The sequence below is a fragment of the Stegodyphus dumicola genome, chromosome 11 (assembly GCF_044657685.1).
Source record: "Stegodyphus dumicola isolate Sdum_Otavi_A_Nest chromosome 11, ASM4465768v1".
Lineage (NCBI taxonomy): Eukaryota > Metazoa > Arthropoda > Arachnida > Araneae > Eresidae > Stegodyphus > Stegodyphus dumicola.
The window spans coordinates 55,509,305-55,527,109 of record NC_140778.1 but is presented as its reverse complement, the minus strand read 5'-3'; positions in this window follow the sequence as shown (position 1 = coordinate 55,527,109).

The following is a 17,805-nucleotide window of genomic DNA, read 5'->3' as shown; positions in this document are numbered from 1 at the left end:
TAGTGAGTGTGTTTAGTAATGGTGAATAGATGTGTTACTGGGGAAAAAAAAAATATTGACGGTGTTAAAATGCTTCGTATCATTGTATTTAGCATGGAATATAAAGTAATATGTATGATTGCATCCTGAGATATCAACAAGTCATCAAACAAAAGTATATATTAATTTAACTAAAGTAACTTATGCTGTTTTCGTTCCCAACATTTTCATACATTTTTCAAAAAACAGCAGCAGATAAACAACACAGAACCATATACAATACAAGACCACAACCGCACACACACACAAAAAAAATATATAAATAACAAATAATAATAATATATATGTGTGTGTGTGTGTAAATTACAGAGTATATGTATTATAAAACACAAATTAAACATAGTATTTATTAATTTAACTATCATAATTTATTACAAGATTAATTATTTTACTATCATAATTTATTACTAGTTAATTAATGCTAGTATAACACAATGAGGCATATTGTAATTTATATAAGCTCATAGTTCTAAGAATTTATTTAAGGCAGTGAAGAATAATCCATCCTTTACAGTATTTTTTAATGCTAAAACTGATGAAAAATTAAAATTTATTGATTTAAAGGCACTTATTTATAGAAATTTGATTTAGTTTAGATGAAAGAAAAGTACTTATCTTAAAATTCCAGGCTTTCGTAGTCCTCACATTGTCCGCTGTTTTATTCTCGTCAACGTCGAAGCGGAAATTCTTTGAAAAGATAAGGTTTTGTAGAAAAAACACTATTTCAAAGTAATTTAATTGATAATCACCAAGGGGAAAAAACCTTAACGGTTTCGTTCATTTTTCCTTTAGCCAATGCTCTTTCTTAATTACTTCAGTTTCCTTATCGAAGTTGTGGAGGTAATTGCATTAAGTTGCAAAGGTACTCCGGAAGTCAAACGCCTTGGGCCAAGGGGAAAGGAATTTTGTTTCACTTTTTTACGGAGCGCTGCGAACGTGCAGCCGCTTGCCTCGGTGATCGCTCTTATCAGACACGTCCGTCGTACGTCCCATGCTGATTTATGCGGTTATTTCACGCAGTGTGGCTTCTCTGTTAACACAGGTAATTCTACGCACACGTCGTCATTCTCGGCCATTTAGTACAGGCGGTTGGCCAGAGCTTTGTCCATGATGGAAGGTTATGCGTGAAATTCGGTATTCTTGGCACACTCTTGACACTGTGGATCTCGGAATGTTGATTTCCCTAACGATTTCCGAAATATAATGCGTCTAGCTCTAACTACTATTACGCATTCAAAGTATGTTAATTCTCGTCTTGCGGCCGTAATCACGTCACAAACCTTTTTTACATGAATAACTTGAATACAAATGAAAGCTCTGCCAATGCATTGTCAATGAATTTTGTATGCGATACTACTGCCATGTGTTATATCTGCATATTGCTATCCCATGACTTTTGTCACCACAGAGGAGATCATATGAGCAGGAATGTGATATATTATAATACATGTATAAAATCGGATCGAAAAGTAATTGCCCTGCGTTTTCGCAATAGATGCACATTACTTGACTTTTAATGCTAATTTAGCAACATAACAAAATTAGGAATCAGATGCCAAACAAATATAAACACATCCCGTTTTTCCCCATGTATTTTCCTTTTCTCCTTAGCACCTATTCCCCACATGATATTTACTTCCGTTGGCATAACAAAATGTCGCCCATATCCTTAAAGGAGCCAAGTTGGCGCAACCAAGGCTGTTCTCCAAACCTTATCCCAATGTTTTAATGATTCAATAAGGTATTAAAATACTTCCGTAATATTCGAAATTTTTAAATAATTAAAAATATCCAATATAATCATTTGAAATTTCGCCATCTTATTGAGGTTTTATCTCACCCTATTAAGGTAATCCATTTATGTTTGTTACATATCTGTGTAAACTAGAGTGTACACAAAATGCAGAATGTGTTACAATACTATGATGCAAAAGTGATCTATGGTCATTTTCTAACCTTCTTAAATTGCTAATACTTTTGAGTATAAGCTGTTCAGAAGCTATATAATTTTGCTTTCATTCTTTAGAATTTAATGTTAGAGACAGTTCATATTTTTCCAAAATTTCTAAATTGTATTAAAAATCTGAGTTCTTATTATAACTTATTAAAAATTTAATTTTATTTCTTAATTTAACACCTTCTTTCCCATTCTTTCAAAATAGAAATATTTCAAAAAATATTCTTTGGTTTGCAATGTTTATAATAACTATATTTCTTAATACCTTTTCTTCCCTCATTCTAAACAGAAATACTGTAAAAAAATTCTATTTAGTTTGGAATATTTTTTAACAGTTTAGCTTTTAATACTGTTTTCTGTTCTCCATTCCCTTTTTCCTTAATTGCTTTCCTTCCAGAAAAAGAGCTAAATTATTTTGATAACTGGACGAAAGAAAACCCGTACTATATTAAAATATAGGTTTTAGTACTATATTAAAATATAGGACATTTACCTAATTTATTATCTTGTTATATAACGAAATGTTTCGTTTTGAATTAAAAGCTTTTATAAATCAACATAATCATAGACTCCAAATTAGTTAACTACAATCTTCTTTTCCAAATTAGCGATTTGTTGCTTAATCTATACTACTGAACAAATAGTTATGGGTACAAGAGTCAGTAGCTGGGAAACGTGGTTATAGAAATTAAATTACAGGAAATAAATATTTATACTAAGTTATATTAGTTATACAAAACGGGCATTCTCTTTCACCATTATTACTCCAGTGACAAATTATAATTTTATGAGATTTTTAAGCTATAAATTTAAAATAAGTGTCTTACACTGCATAGCTTCAATATATTTAAATAATTGTATTACGGTAAAAATATCGCATAATTTGTTTCATTTGATGATTAATGTGAATCATTTGTTTTAAATATTTCAGCATTTCCTAAACGCATTTTTCTGTTCTCTCAACAAATAGTATGCAAAAGCATAACAAATTTGCATGAATTAATTATTCCAGTTCATAAAATAATTGTTGTTACCAAAGCTGAAAATCTGCATTACTCACTTCTGAGAATATACACTATACTATGACTTTCACAGCAATGCTTAAATTCTATTCGTTTCTTTCTCCATTCAGTTCACTCGGCTGTTTATGGGTTAAACTACACAAGCTCCTTTATTTAATCAACACATATGGGGATTAAAACTTATTGTATACTGACTTTAATGATAGCAGTAATAATTAATATATAATAATTGAAAATACGTTAAATTACTATTAAGAATGAAGCGATTATCGACGAGAAAAATACCAGAGATGCATGAACTTTATAGAGGCGCGAGAAAAATCAATGAAGATTTTTTGCTATTCACAAATTTCTACAAACAGACAATGAAATTTGCATTTGGAATTATTTTAATACGATTTTTCAGAGCAAAGATGAGGATTCGGAAAATGTGTTACCTCATAGGTAACATAAAATATAGGCGTTCTTGCTATCCTTCTCCTTTAATATAAACACGATTCAGTTTTTTTTATTTAATTTAAATAATATGAAGATATCATGTTTTATAATGCATACTTTCAAAAAGTTATTAATGTAATTTAAATGAATCTGTACAACACACAGCCGTACCGTTTTTGGGTGAATCAGGCATTTGAAAATAATGGAGCACATATACTGTATGTATAAGAATTTGGAACGTAATATAAATGTTTAAGAGAAGTAGTTATAAGATTAGTTTCAGATATTAACATCTGATGATAAGATCCTGATGCTTTACTTTCTTTAAAGTATTTAATTTTTCTTTAAAGTTTTCATTTGATTTCTTTATTGAAATCAGAAATGATTTCAAACTGTTAAAATGCGAAAAAGGTCATCAATACATGTTTTAGCAATGATGTTATCGTTTTTTTACTAGACGAGAATTAAAGAAACAGTTTCCCTAGTATACGTTTAACTGAAGAGAAATAGATTATTTGATTTCTTTAATATAAAAAAATGAAAACACGGTGTGAAATGAAATATGAAAACACGTTTATGCCTTTCATTTTAGAAACTATGCAATTAAAACAGATTTTCAGTTATCCTTAAGTTAAAATTGAAATTGGCTGTATTTATGAAAGTAATTCCACTACTTAATTTTGTAGGAATAACTTTAAAACTTTTGTTAAAATTAAAAAATAACGAAACTATAAAACTCCTCCTCTTACACTAAAAGAAATATTTGTTTGTTCCGTAGTATAATGCTGCGCAATTATACGGAGTTTTTAGAACCTTCGACGCCGACCAGCGGGTGAGCGGTAAAGTCGGTGAACACTGGTAGTTCGGTCCGAGGTTCGAATCCCACGAACGGGCTGGCCACATGGGTATTTTCGTGGTTTTCCCCATGTGTAACGTGTATACGAGCCAGTTTCCCTTAGAAAGTCCTCCACGAAGGCATCCCTCCCCTTAGACAGATAGCCCTCAAGGCTTTGTCGTAATTAAATAACCTAACCTAACCAGAACCTTCGATTGACTCTCCAGGAATTGGCGTTCTGTTATAAAATTTCCAAATAAATTTATTTACTTATTTAAATGCGGCAAAGAACTGCGGTCTGTCCCAATAAAAATAATTCCATGAAGTTATATTTTACATTAAAATCAGTTTTTCTTTCCCTGTTTGGCAAAGACTTTAATTCATCAGTGTTTTATAATATGCTAATTTCCAAGTTATTACAATGAAATTTTTAAATTCATTTGTGAAAGATTCCTTTCTTAATTTTTCTAAGCTTTTTAAATACGATTCAGAAATTAGTATCGTTTCAATGTCTATTTCTGCAAACGATACATTAAAGCAAAACTAGATGTGATAAGCTTATATAATTAAATTAGACGTAATTAGAGGGTTAGATGTAATTTTTAAGTTTATAATAACAAAATAAAATATTTTGTTTGCAGAAGTGAAATATATTAATTTAAAATAAAATTATTATTTCGAATAAAGTTTTTCGGTGATTCTTAAATATACATTTCGATTTATAGTAATTTTTGTACATTTATAAAATTGTCTGCAATAGGTTACATTTTCTTAAAATACAATTTGTAATTCGGTTTCTTTATAACATGAAGTAACTTTTAGAAAGTAACTTTAACAAATTATCATTAATTTATACTCTTTTGTCACAAGTGAAATTTTAACTTCCTTCATGTATAAGTAAAGATGAAATGTAATTTCCATATTTTTATATTGTTATCATTTAAATAATTTATGTATCTATTTAAAAAATTAATACCATAAATATACTCTCTTAATCTCTCAACAAATACTTTTGCACAGGTTTTTCATGTTTCTGTTAATATATGAAGTGAATACGAGTTAGTTTCCTTAGAAAGTCCTCCACAAAGGCATCCCTTCTCTTAAGTAGGCAGCCGTCGTATGTTTTGCCATATTCAAATAATTTGACCTAAACTAGGAAATATTTTTCTCTAACTAAATCTCTTAATAAGGAAATTAGGTTACTTTAACAATACAAACATATTACAAGTAAACGTTTGACATAATCTGCGAAAAGAAAAAGATCGGATATAATAAATTTTAAAACTAATCTCAGAAATTTACATATAGGAAACATGTAGAAAACTTCAGTGTTTTAAAGTAATACACCATTTGTAAAGTTATAATAATTGAAAAACGTGTTCTATGCAACTAAAACGTGGTTATGCAATTCTTGCATCATCTATAAAGTGGCGCTAAGTACCACGCATGGAAGTAAGTAATTATTTTGCGAATAATTTCGAAAAATAGCTGAACACGATGAAAGTGCTGCAGTAAAATGCATAAAATCAATTTTTTTTTCATATTATCTTTTAACATTAAAAACAACAAAAAGTTAATTATATCTAGCAAAAAAACCTGACTCCCTAAATTAAAATTTCTAAGCAGTGAGACAAAAATAAAATGACTTTTGATAACGGCCCTTGCTCTCGCACTCTTTGTAATACAAATAAAAGTTAGCCTACTGGCAGTATTTCTTTTCGTTCATAGCATTTATATTACGCTTTTATTATTACATATTATTACTGATATCATTCACTTCAATGTACAATAAAAAGTGCTTACCTGAAAATGTAGCACAGACGATGTATTCGGTGAACAGAAGTAAAAAATGGTCGCGAAAATCCTTAAGACAAATGCTATGCAGACAACAAACTCTTTCGTCAGTGTCTCTTGATAATACTAGATACGGTAGAATGTGTATCCATTCACCACAGAATATAGTTCAATGATTTCGAAGTACCACATCAATAAAAACACGCTAAAAACTGTTAATATTTCTAATAAAAAAGAAATAACGAAAATTTCCAGCTATTAGCATAAAAGAATCATTTACAGTAAGACCCCGCTTAACGCTGTTTCGGTTTAGCGCTCTTTTATTTCAACCCGGGGATTCCACGAAATCGCTCGCAGCATACGGGGATTCCCCGAAATATTATGCAGCGATAGGTTTCAAATACATATCCGAAAGAGTGTACTTGTATTTCTTGTTTGGTGCGGTATTGTACAGACATATTTTGAAGGGGTAAATGTGGAAGATGTCGAAGAAATAATTCAAGAAGCAGCGGTTAGTCTTTCTAATGATGAGCTCAAGGAATTAACTGAACAAGAAGAAAACAAAAATGTTGACAGCAGCGATTCAGAAGAAGAGCAAAAAGAACTTTCGATGGCGTTTGTAAAAAGGAGTTTGTCTACCATAACTGAAATAATGGATCAATTCATTGGAAATGATCCGAATTTTGACAGGAGCTCAAAAGTAAGGCGTGGTGTTAGAGATGCTCTATCCGTTTATGAAGAACTTTTAAGAGAACAACGCAAAAGAAAAAGGCAAACAACATTAGATGCTTTTGTCACAAAAAGGCAGAACACTGAAAACGCGGAAGGCTAACTAAATATGACTGACTTAGAATTTTATTTTATTTTTTATTTTTATTTATTTATTTTTTTTTTTTTAAAGAATATTCGTTTTGTTATTTAATTTTTTTTTTATTTATTTTTGCAAGAAATAATAATGTGGTATTAATTTGGGCTTTAAGAAATAAATGTTTGGTTTTATTTTTATTAAAAAAACATAATTTTTAAATTTAATATCTAACCAATTTCCTAGCCATCTTCCCCTAACCCCAATATTTACATGTAAAGATAGCCTCGTTTAGCGCTGTTTCGCATTACGCTCTACTTTGATGGAACGTATCCCCCGCGTTAAGCGGCGTCTTACTGTATTTAGAAAGTTTACTGAAACACACAGCAATGAATCGGGCGGAGGGAGGTCAGCGCGCAGGAATACCTCCCATTAAAGAATTACGTGTGCAAGGTCAAAAAAGATCAGGGCGGGGAAGACTGCGAATTTCTTGTCGTCACATTAAACGTTTGCTGCGACGTGTATGTGACATCCGTACAACATTCACATCCACATCCACATCACAATGCGACATTTCTGCGACGTTATACCGTGGTCACAAATATGAAGAAAATGCAACATTGATAGGTCTCTGCAACGTCATAGCAACTAAGTGTGATGTATGGGAGGTTCTATTGCCGTGTTTAAACTTTGCTTCAGGAAATTACCAGCGATATATTGGTAATGACGATCATGCAGCCAGTCCGTTCGCGAGATTCCAACCTCGGACTGAACTACCATTGTTCAGCGATTTTATCGCTCGGCCGCTAGTGGAATTGATTAATAAAGGGTTTAAATAAGAATATGTACCTCACGTGAAACCATAAATTCTGAAGTTAAATTGCAATTTATCAGTATAGAAATAAGTATCATAAATATTTATTTGCATTACATTTAATTATAAGTAATGATTATTTAAAAGTTTTTGTGATATTCTGTAATAACAAGAACCTTCCCTGAAGAATTATGATTATGTGAATTCTCAAACAAAAAGACTTTTGGACTGAAATGCTGAAAAATTCAATAGGACTCTAAAAATTAAAAATTTATTTAAAAAACATTAATATTTATAAATTATACTTTACAGGACAAAAATTTTATAATTTATTTTTTTTTTCATTTGCTAGTGCTTTAACTCTTTCTCTTTAAAAAGGCTTCTCTGTCGCTACGCCTTTTTCTTTTTGAAGGGGGGGATATGTAAGATAAAAATGTATGAATCAGAATAACTAAAAACATTAATTCTTCCTCTCTATTCTAAAATCGTAATAACTTATCTGCATTGCGTCATTCAAATTAATCATGCGATCTTACGTAACCGTTAATACCAGATGCCTCTTAACAACCAATCACCGAATTGTAAACCAAAACTTTTCTCTTTGCGTGCTTCCATCTTTCATAACTAAGGACTTCAGCTTTGCTCTTTACTCTGCTAAGATGTAATTTCGCTGGCTTGCTTTCTATCTTAACAATATATAAAAATGTAAATCTTGTGTGGAAAGGTACAACTAGAGTGCTAAGTGATTGTGGCCACAAATATCAATTGGAAATAAAAATGGAATTAAAACTGCCTCGACTGCCAAGTTCTTTAGATATTACCAAGTTAGCATTACTAGCATACTACGCAATCAAAATTCTTCTTCAATTATGGATCTAAGCACGCATCGACACTGCTCCGGCTTTTCCTTTCCTTGTGCTTTTAATATTACATATATATATATTGTTTCACAAGAAAATAGTAAAGTTAAATTAAATTTATGTAATTCTTTTGAGCCATTGCTGCAAGGAATGAAATTTGAATTTAACAAATTTCCTCTATTCGTATAAAGTAAGTATAAAATTTAATTACGAAATTTTAATTTCAAAGAAATAAAAATAATTATTATTCTTGCTAACTAATTTACAATATCATTTAAATTCTAAAAGCATATGTAAATTAATTGCATTTACCTAAAACCATGCAAAAATATATTATTCCAAAAAATTAAATTTATTATTACTAAAAATTGCATAAGTTAATAATTGTTGAGCAGGCAGGAGACAGACTTATCAAGAGGAAGTTGCCCCCAAATCTAACTCTTCAATTATTCCATTCGTGTTTCATCATCCGTATAGGCAAAGGTAAAATTAAAATTAAAAACCAAAAGTAAAATCAAATGTTGTAAATTATTTAAAAAAAAATAAAAAAAAAAATAAAAAAAATTAAACAGTGGAATTTTGAGAAAATAGCAAGTAAATGACTAGAGTTAAAATTAATTAAAAGTAGAAAACCAAAGTAATTTAGAAACTCTTGCCTAATATATGTGTGTAATATTTTGGCAGTCGGGCACATGAGTGAAGTTTTTCAATCCAAGGACGACACAGAAGTTAATTGCTTTGATTCCACATCTTTATTCAAGTCACAGGCATATTACCATTGTTTACTAAATAAATTAATTTCAATGCGTTATAGTATTCTAAGAAAGAAAAGGCACAAGGGCAGGGTAGCGATTAAATTTCAACTTGACAGGAAATTTGATTGGTCAGTCACGTGCGACGTCAAAAGCGGGTTGTTTTAGATTTACCTCACAGGATTACCTGCCATTTTCGGTTGCTTGTTTTCTGAGCTGTGCAGTGATAATTTTGGCGGGCTAAAAGTGTTTTTTGATAAAATATTTTAATTGGTAATTTAGGTATTGTTTGTTTGTAATTAAACACGTTATTACAAATTATTGTAAAGTATTTATTTTTGAGACAAACTTTTTTTAATCTATTTATTTTGAATATATTGCCTTTTGAGAACAGATAAATTTAGCGGAAATTTCCTTTGTTAAGCCGTGTTAGTTTCAGTCAAACATTAAATATTTTAATATCATATGCTACCATTCTTTTGTGTCAAACATTAAATATTTTAATATATGCTACCAGTTTTTATTCATTTTTTATTATTTCTGATGACAAAATAAGTTTTTTATTCTCTATTGCAGTACATAACTTTTTGTTATAACAATGGAATGTGAAAAGATAGCAGTATTTGAATGTATGTACTGATGCAAAAAGTACAAAAAGAAAAAGGTTTTATATGAACACATCCGGGAAGTACATAAAGTACCTGTTGTGGCTGAAGGAAATTTGAAATGTCCTATTAATCCAAGAGATCAACATGGATACACTCTTAACTCCGTTGAAATGACATTTAATACATATGAAGATGAGATATTAGAAATTTGCATTTTCTGCGATAAACATTTTTAATTTGAATAGCCCAAAAATGAGTACAAATTACTATTTTTGCAAATTCATTCATCAAGCTGGGGAATAAAATACATCTATTTTTTTGAAAATAATTGATAACAGAATAAATTCCTTAGCATCTTGCTTTTTTCTGTTAGCCTGATAAACCACCATTATTCTTCAGTAAAAATATTTCGAAGTAATATTTCTGTTCCTCAACTATTTGAAATATGAAGTAAACATTTTCTAAATAATAAAAACATATATAGTGATGTACTGCTACATAATTATTTATACATGTAATTCAGTGCTCTCATTCAAAAGACTATCCTGTTATTACACAAACGGATCTCTTTAATGCATATGTATGATGAAGATAATGTAACCTAATAAAAAATAATGTGGACCTAATAAAAAAATTGTTAAAATCTTTATTAAAGTGGCAACCTTCAATCGTAAGTTTAGTATCGTAATGATAGACACTTATTTTATTATATGTAAATGAGGCTTAAAATTTATTATATGTTATTTTAAAACTACTTAAATAAAATAAAGAAATTTATTCAGTGTCTTAAAATTTTAATAACCTATACACATTGTATCAGTTATCAAAAAAACAGGCTACAAAGTTTTTGTTCACTTTAGATAGGCTAGATTACAATTATGTTATGGAAAATGTCTGATGACAATTTGTCCCTTAAGAATAAATTTCTTGCATTATTATACAACTTTGGGGAATATGTTTTAAGTCTATTTAGCTGGAACACGAGTACTAGTAACTGTCAAATAGGAAGAAAAATATGCCAATGTACAACTTAAAATTAAACTTTATTTCAGTGTAGATTTTAAATAAAACTATCAGTTTTGAGAGCAATTAGACACAGGTCCCTCTTCTTGAAGAGAAAAAAATTCTGCTAAAATGACTAGTATCTATTTACAATCAGTGCCAAAATAAGGTTGTTGTTTTGGCTAGTTTTAAATTAGTAATTGTGTTTTAAAGATTCACTAGTTCACAATTATAATGGGTTTTTATATTGTATGTAGGTTAATGTTTACCCTTCAAATTTAGATTTCTTACAATGGAAAAGTGAGGAAGAACGAAGGGAAAAAATTTCTTACTTTTTGAGAAGTACAATAACTCTTAAAGAAGGTGGGGAAAAGAGTTACTTCCTTTGTAATCGATCTGGATTTTATAATTCTAAAAGTAAAGAGCTCTAAAATCACAAGGTATCTGCAAAATAGAGGGGCACTGTCCATCTACTATTGAAGTTACCAATAATGGCATTATTAAGATTTTATATATCTAAACACACATGGGACACACAGTAGATCTAGAACATTTGCCATTAACAAAAGATTTATGAGAAGTGATTGCAGGTAAGTTTCTTTATGAACTTGATTGTGAAATTCAATATAAAATACACATTATTATGCAACATTATCATATAAATGCAATATTTTCAGGTAAGTTAAATGAAGGCATTCCACCACAGAAAATATTAGATTCCACAGCGAATAGTATTAAAGAAGACATTTACAGGGAGCATTTATTGACAAAAAAAGACATACATAACATTTCTAATTCTTACTGTATTGGTAATGATGAACAATATCATCCAACTGATGCTGTCAGTTTAAGGATATGGATAGAAAAAATGATATGTTTGGATGATAATCCAGTTCTTTTTGTAAAATTCCAAGGAGAAGCAGCAGATCAGCACTTGGAAATTAGTGAGTTCTGCATCATCATAATGACAAATGTTCAAAAGCATATGATTTTAAAGTTTGGATCGGATAGAATATGCATCAATAGCACACATGCTTACGATTTTCAATTATTGACAGTTTTAGTCATAGACGAATTTAATTCAGGATTTCCTGTTGCTCTTTGCCTAAGCAACAGAGTAAATTTAGCTTCAATGCAAAATTTTTTCAGTGTATTAGGGACAAAGTTGGACTGCTGTCTGTAAACTGCTTTATGAGTGATGATGCACCAGTATATTGTACTGCATGGACATCAGTAATGTGTGATGCCAAATTTAGAATTCTATGCACCTGGCACATTAAAAAGGCATGGCTGCAAGCAGCAAATTCAATTATCCCCTCAAAGCGAAAGGAAGTTTTGAAATTTTTAAATGTAGTATCTGAATGTCATGATACAAAAGAATTTGAAGCACTGATATCTGATTTCCTGAGCAAACTTTTTGCTGAGAGAGATACAGACAAGTTTGCTAAATATTTTGCCTCAAATTATGCAAACAGATGTGAGTTGTGGGCTAAATGCTATAGAAAAAAATGTAACATCACAACAAACAATCATCTTGAAGCACTGCATTGAGTTTTAAAATATTCTTATCTTGATGGATTGAGAAACAAGAGGGTTGATAGGTGCATTGCTAAGCTTATTAATATGGTGCAAGATAAATGGTTCCAGAGATTTATCAAAACAACAAAAGGAGATACACATCAAAGATCAACCAAACAAATTTATGACACAACAGAGGTAAAAATTTTCCAGCTCTTAATATCACAGAAATCAATGAGTTTTCTTGGCATGTGATTTCAGAAAGTGACCCTACTCTTGAATATACAGTTACTAAAATACATACACAGTGCATTATTTGTAACATTGTTTGTAAATGGTGCAAAATTTGTAACGATAGATTTGTATGCACATGCACAGATGCTACGATTAAAGGAAGTGTCTGTAAACATATACATGCTATAATTTTAAAGACCAGATTACCTAAAAAAGAACAGCCAGCTAAAACTAAAGAATCAAATGATTTAAAATCCTTTCTTGATCTATCAGCACAAAAATTTAAAAACTCAGGAACCAAGCACCATATCATAGATCAACTGAGTATCATATCAAATGTTGTAACATCAACAACTGTAAATAATATAACTTGAAAGATATTGAAAACACATTGAATAAAGTGATTACAAAATTAAAGAACGAAAAGCCGAAATTGAAAATGGTGAACTATGACCTACAAATAAAAAAGCAGAGAAACAAAAGAATTTCTTTTCTAGGAGAAAGAAAAGAAAAAGTCTATGCAGTACTGAAAATATTGCAACAACTTCATATAAGAAAGCTGTTATAGGTGCCATTGGAAATAATGAAACTCTTATAATTCATGATTCTTTTGATCATGTATATTGATATCTCATCATGTAAATATATTGCATATAAAATAATCTCTAAATAGTTTATATATTAAAATATGATGAATTAAAAACAGTATATAAATTTAAAATGCTCTTAATCTTGTCACTACTTCATCCTTGCTAGTTACACAAGTAATTTATTAATCAGTTTTTGATCTGCATATTCTGTCGCAGTATTTCACTACTAAATTATCAGTCTAAAGTTCTCCAGTTAATGGTACACATACAGTACGGTTAGCAACATCATTTTACAAAACATCGACATATAATGTGTTTATTAGGACGTATCACAACAATATGTGCAGAAGAACTAAAAGTTTCAGCATGAAATATGCAGTTACAGATTCAGTCAAATATAGATAGTAACATAATAACATTATATACAGATAGAGAACATAATACGAATAAGAATAGCACTTGATTATTACAAAGGAAAATCATAATTCAGTATCTGCTGACGCTGACAAATCAGAGTGTGCTGGTATTTCTCTAAATAAATGATTAAAAATGCCACAAAAATATAGTGTGATTTAAAATTCTTACATTCATATAAGTGTAAATCTTAGTGTTTTTGAAAATGCTACTGTATTTTGTTACTGAGCATTTTTGAATCGCTAGTGATTACAATAACAATTTATGAATAGCGAAAATTTAAATTATTCCAAGCGAATTGATTAATAAATTTCCTACAGTAAATAAATCATTGGGCTGCAAAAGTATGCAGATATATGACAACCAATAACAGAAACAAAAATAAAATCTTTAAAAATTTTATAAAGTGGCGAAGCATGCAAGAGCTATTTATCTTGTAAACAACACATTTTCAGTAGAATCAGTAGGTTACAAAATTGAGATACTTTGGAAACATGCACTGCAATGTAGTTGTTTTGTGATGAAACTGTTGATAGTGCTGCTTTGATAATGCTTTTGTTGATTTTCTCCACACAGTAAAACTGTAGAATTTATGTATACATAGTTCTTGCTTTTATGTATGGATGCAAATTATACAGCTTTTAATTTTTCATGAAACTTGCATACATATTAAAGCCAAGTGACTTTTCAGAATATTACAACATTATAAATCTCACACCTTGAGGTTATTTACTCTAAGGCCTATACACAGATTTCAAAGGAAAATATTATTGATACAGACACAAGTATATAGTTTCTATTAATTAACACATTGTTATTGATGAAGATCCCTTTAATGATTCTTACATAAAGCTATTTGGATTTTTCCCAAGAGGAAAAACAAAGTTTCCTTTAAGAAAATAAACCACACAATATTCTTAATTTTATTATAAACTTTCATTACATCACATGAATCTGTAAACACTGAACTAATCGTTTTCAATTTAAATCACAAATGTATTCTTCATATTGATTTATTGACAATATGAATAATGACCAAAACTTAATATTATCTGTATATAATAAGAAATCATTGATACATAGGGTAAAAATAAGCATGAAGTTAGACTATATTAGCATGCTAATGAATCAACTAATAGCAAAAGACTTAAAAAACTTTACCTAATCATTTGTACTATTTGTACAAGATTATTTAATGAACACAAAATGTATAGAAGTTACTCCAACCTTTTTTGAACTGTGGACACATTCTAACATATATTTTCAGATCTTGTACCCTTATGACTAAACATTCAAGATTTCAGGCATGATAGACTTTTAAGTGCTTCTTTGTCATGAAATTACCTTATGATTATTTCATTCAACTACAGTCAAAAGTCTTTAATCCGGACTCGCCAGGACTTCGGTGATTCTGGATTATCGATTTTTCCGGATTATAGATCATCAGTTTAAATCTGGTAAGATGGAATGCAGAAATTATAAAATTAAAAATATGAAACCGTAATTTATAAAATAATGAGCAATTATGATCTAAAGGGTACCAAAATTTACAAAAAAAAGCTTAATATTTATTTGTTTACTTTATTAAACATTTCTTTCAACGCGTGCATGTATAAAGCATACATTATGCATAGCCGGAAATTAGAAAATTGCAACCAGAAAACTATTTGATTTGTATTAGTGATATTTATAATGACGAGGAATTTGATTTAAATCATATCAAAGACGAAGTACATCGAGATGAAATACTACATTTAATAAGGAATTATAAGCCGAATAAAATAAAAACATCTGCCCTGAAGATAACAAGAGTGTTGACAGATCAACTTCCAGTTCATTGCACGCCGTAACGTCCCCCCCCCAATGTAGAGCAGCGTGAAATTGATAAACAGATTTCGGAACGGTTAGATAAACAAAGGATATGCCTTTATCCATTTTTTGGAGCAATTCCACTTTTTGTTTGATGGACATTGAAACATACTTTCGTTTTCGTAGATCCTTTGGGAGCTCCAGCATCGGAAATTCTATTTGACATAATCGAAAGTTCAAGCTTACTTTTATAAAATTGCTCTTACAGCCTGCAAAAAATAATAAGCCGGATCCAATTCGAAGATTAAGGAACAACGCAATCATCAACATTAACTGAAATAGGCAATTAGATAATTTTAGCTTATACCGTCCGTTATACATTAAACGAGCAGCGAAAACGTATTCTGCGCTTGTTCACACGCAAATGCGCAGTCGTAAAGGTCTTACGTGCACGCTTAAACGTCTATGCGCATGTGTCAAAGCGGCGCATGCGCAGAAAGTTTTTAGCTTTGAGGTCCGGATTATAGATCATTCCGGATTATGGTTGTCCGAATTAACGACTTTTGACTGTACTACAAATCAAGGAAAGGAGAATTAATTACCAGTGTTTTATACTTTTAGCCACTTGATAACATTACACAATATGGATTAACTTGAAGCAAATTATACTAATTATAATTAGATAATTGCATATCTCCTCTGAGAATTTAGATTCTTCCGCATTCATTTCATTCCAGAACTTGCTCTAAATGGATTTCAATACATATTTACCACTAATAATCGCAAATGATAATGAATAACAAATTAATTTTTATTCCAACCATGATTTGTGCTGGCTGCATAGGCGTTTTCGTGTTTTTCCTCATTTGTAACGTGTACATGAGCCAGTTTCCCTTAGAAAGTTCTCCAGGAAGGCATCCTTCCCTGTAGGCAGTTAGCTCTCGAGTGCTTTACCATAATCAAATAAAAACCTATTTTTAAACTTTAATTTCAAATTTAGTATTTTGTCCTTATTTATTTCACTAAATAATTGAAGTTCTCTTTAGTACATACACATATCAGGCGCTATTTTATCTTCATTTACAAAATAAAACAGTTGAAGTAGTTTTAGAACTTTTCTCTCATGGGAAAAAAATATCTGCATTTTATCCAATTTCCTTTATGAAAACTGAAGTTTTCGTACCAAACGAAATTCTTACATATAACCTTCCTTATGAACTCTCTTACTTACGATATAAACCATTTCGGATCTTTACTTTGGTAAATGGTCTAAGGCCTTTTACCAGTATATGGCTGTCATAATCCCTAAGGAAGCATATTAGAAAAACAAAAGGGTCAGCTATACACAAGGTTTAAAATTAGAAGTACCAGAGCCCTATAGAAGACCTTCAGGAAAGAGGAACAACAATAAATAAAAGAATAAGATAACTAATAAAATCATTAACAATTAAAAAAATAAATAATTCATTATTAAAAATAAAGTTTCCAAGCTCAAATTTCTACTGAAATTATTGTTCAGTTACATAAAAGAAGTGCCGGAGCCTTCTTATTTAGGGCTCCGGCTAAAATTTTGAATTTTCTCTAAAACTAAGAAGTACCGGACCAAGCCTCTAGTGCACTCCGACGCAATTTAAACCCTGGCTATACGGACATCTTGATATAGCAAGAGAAGAACCCATCTTTGGTCATGACCAAACATGGCGCATGATGAGTTTTGATTGTAAACCACATGAGAGGCAGAGTTTAAATACGTCAGAATGACGTCACCAGAGCCAACCAATCAAAATTTCCTGCCAAGTTGAAATTTAGTCTCACCCGAAGAGCAGCGCCACAGATCTTAGCAGCAGAGGGAGAAAGCGCAAAATGGCGTGAGTTCTCTATTTATAGAAGCTTTTACGTAATAGGCTGGAATGATCTCGAAAGTACTGATCTAGGGGGAGGATCCTGAAATTGCAGAAAGTTAATTAAAGGTTGCGTGTTCGCATAGAGCAAAGCCATCCTCCTTTTTATATTTTACATCTTCTCCCCCTCAAAAACAAAAAGCCACGCGAGCAAAGGATTAGTAGATTAGTGAAGCATGAAGTATGAGAAAAGATATGAAGAAAGACATCCAGGACATAGCTTATAGGCTTTAACTATGCCCTTTTTAAACCATGATCTTTCTCATATAATTAGAAAATTTTTTAATTGTATAATTTTACAATGATTTATAAATAAACATATAATCTATAACTAAATTTAGAACTATAACACAATAATATATAGAATAATAATAATAAATAATAAATAACAATCATAAAAGCCCTCAATTTTT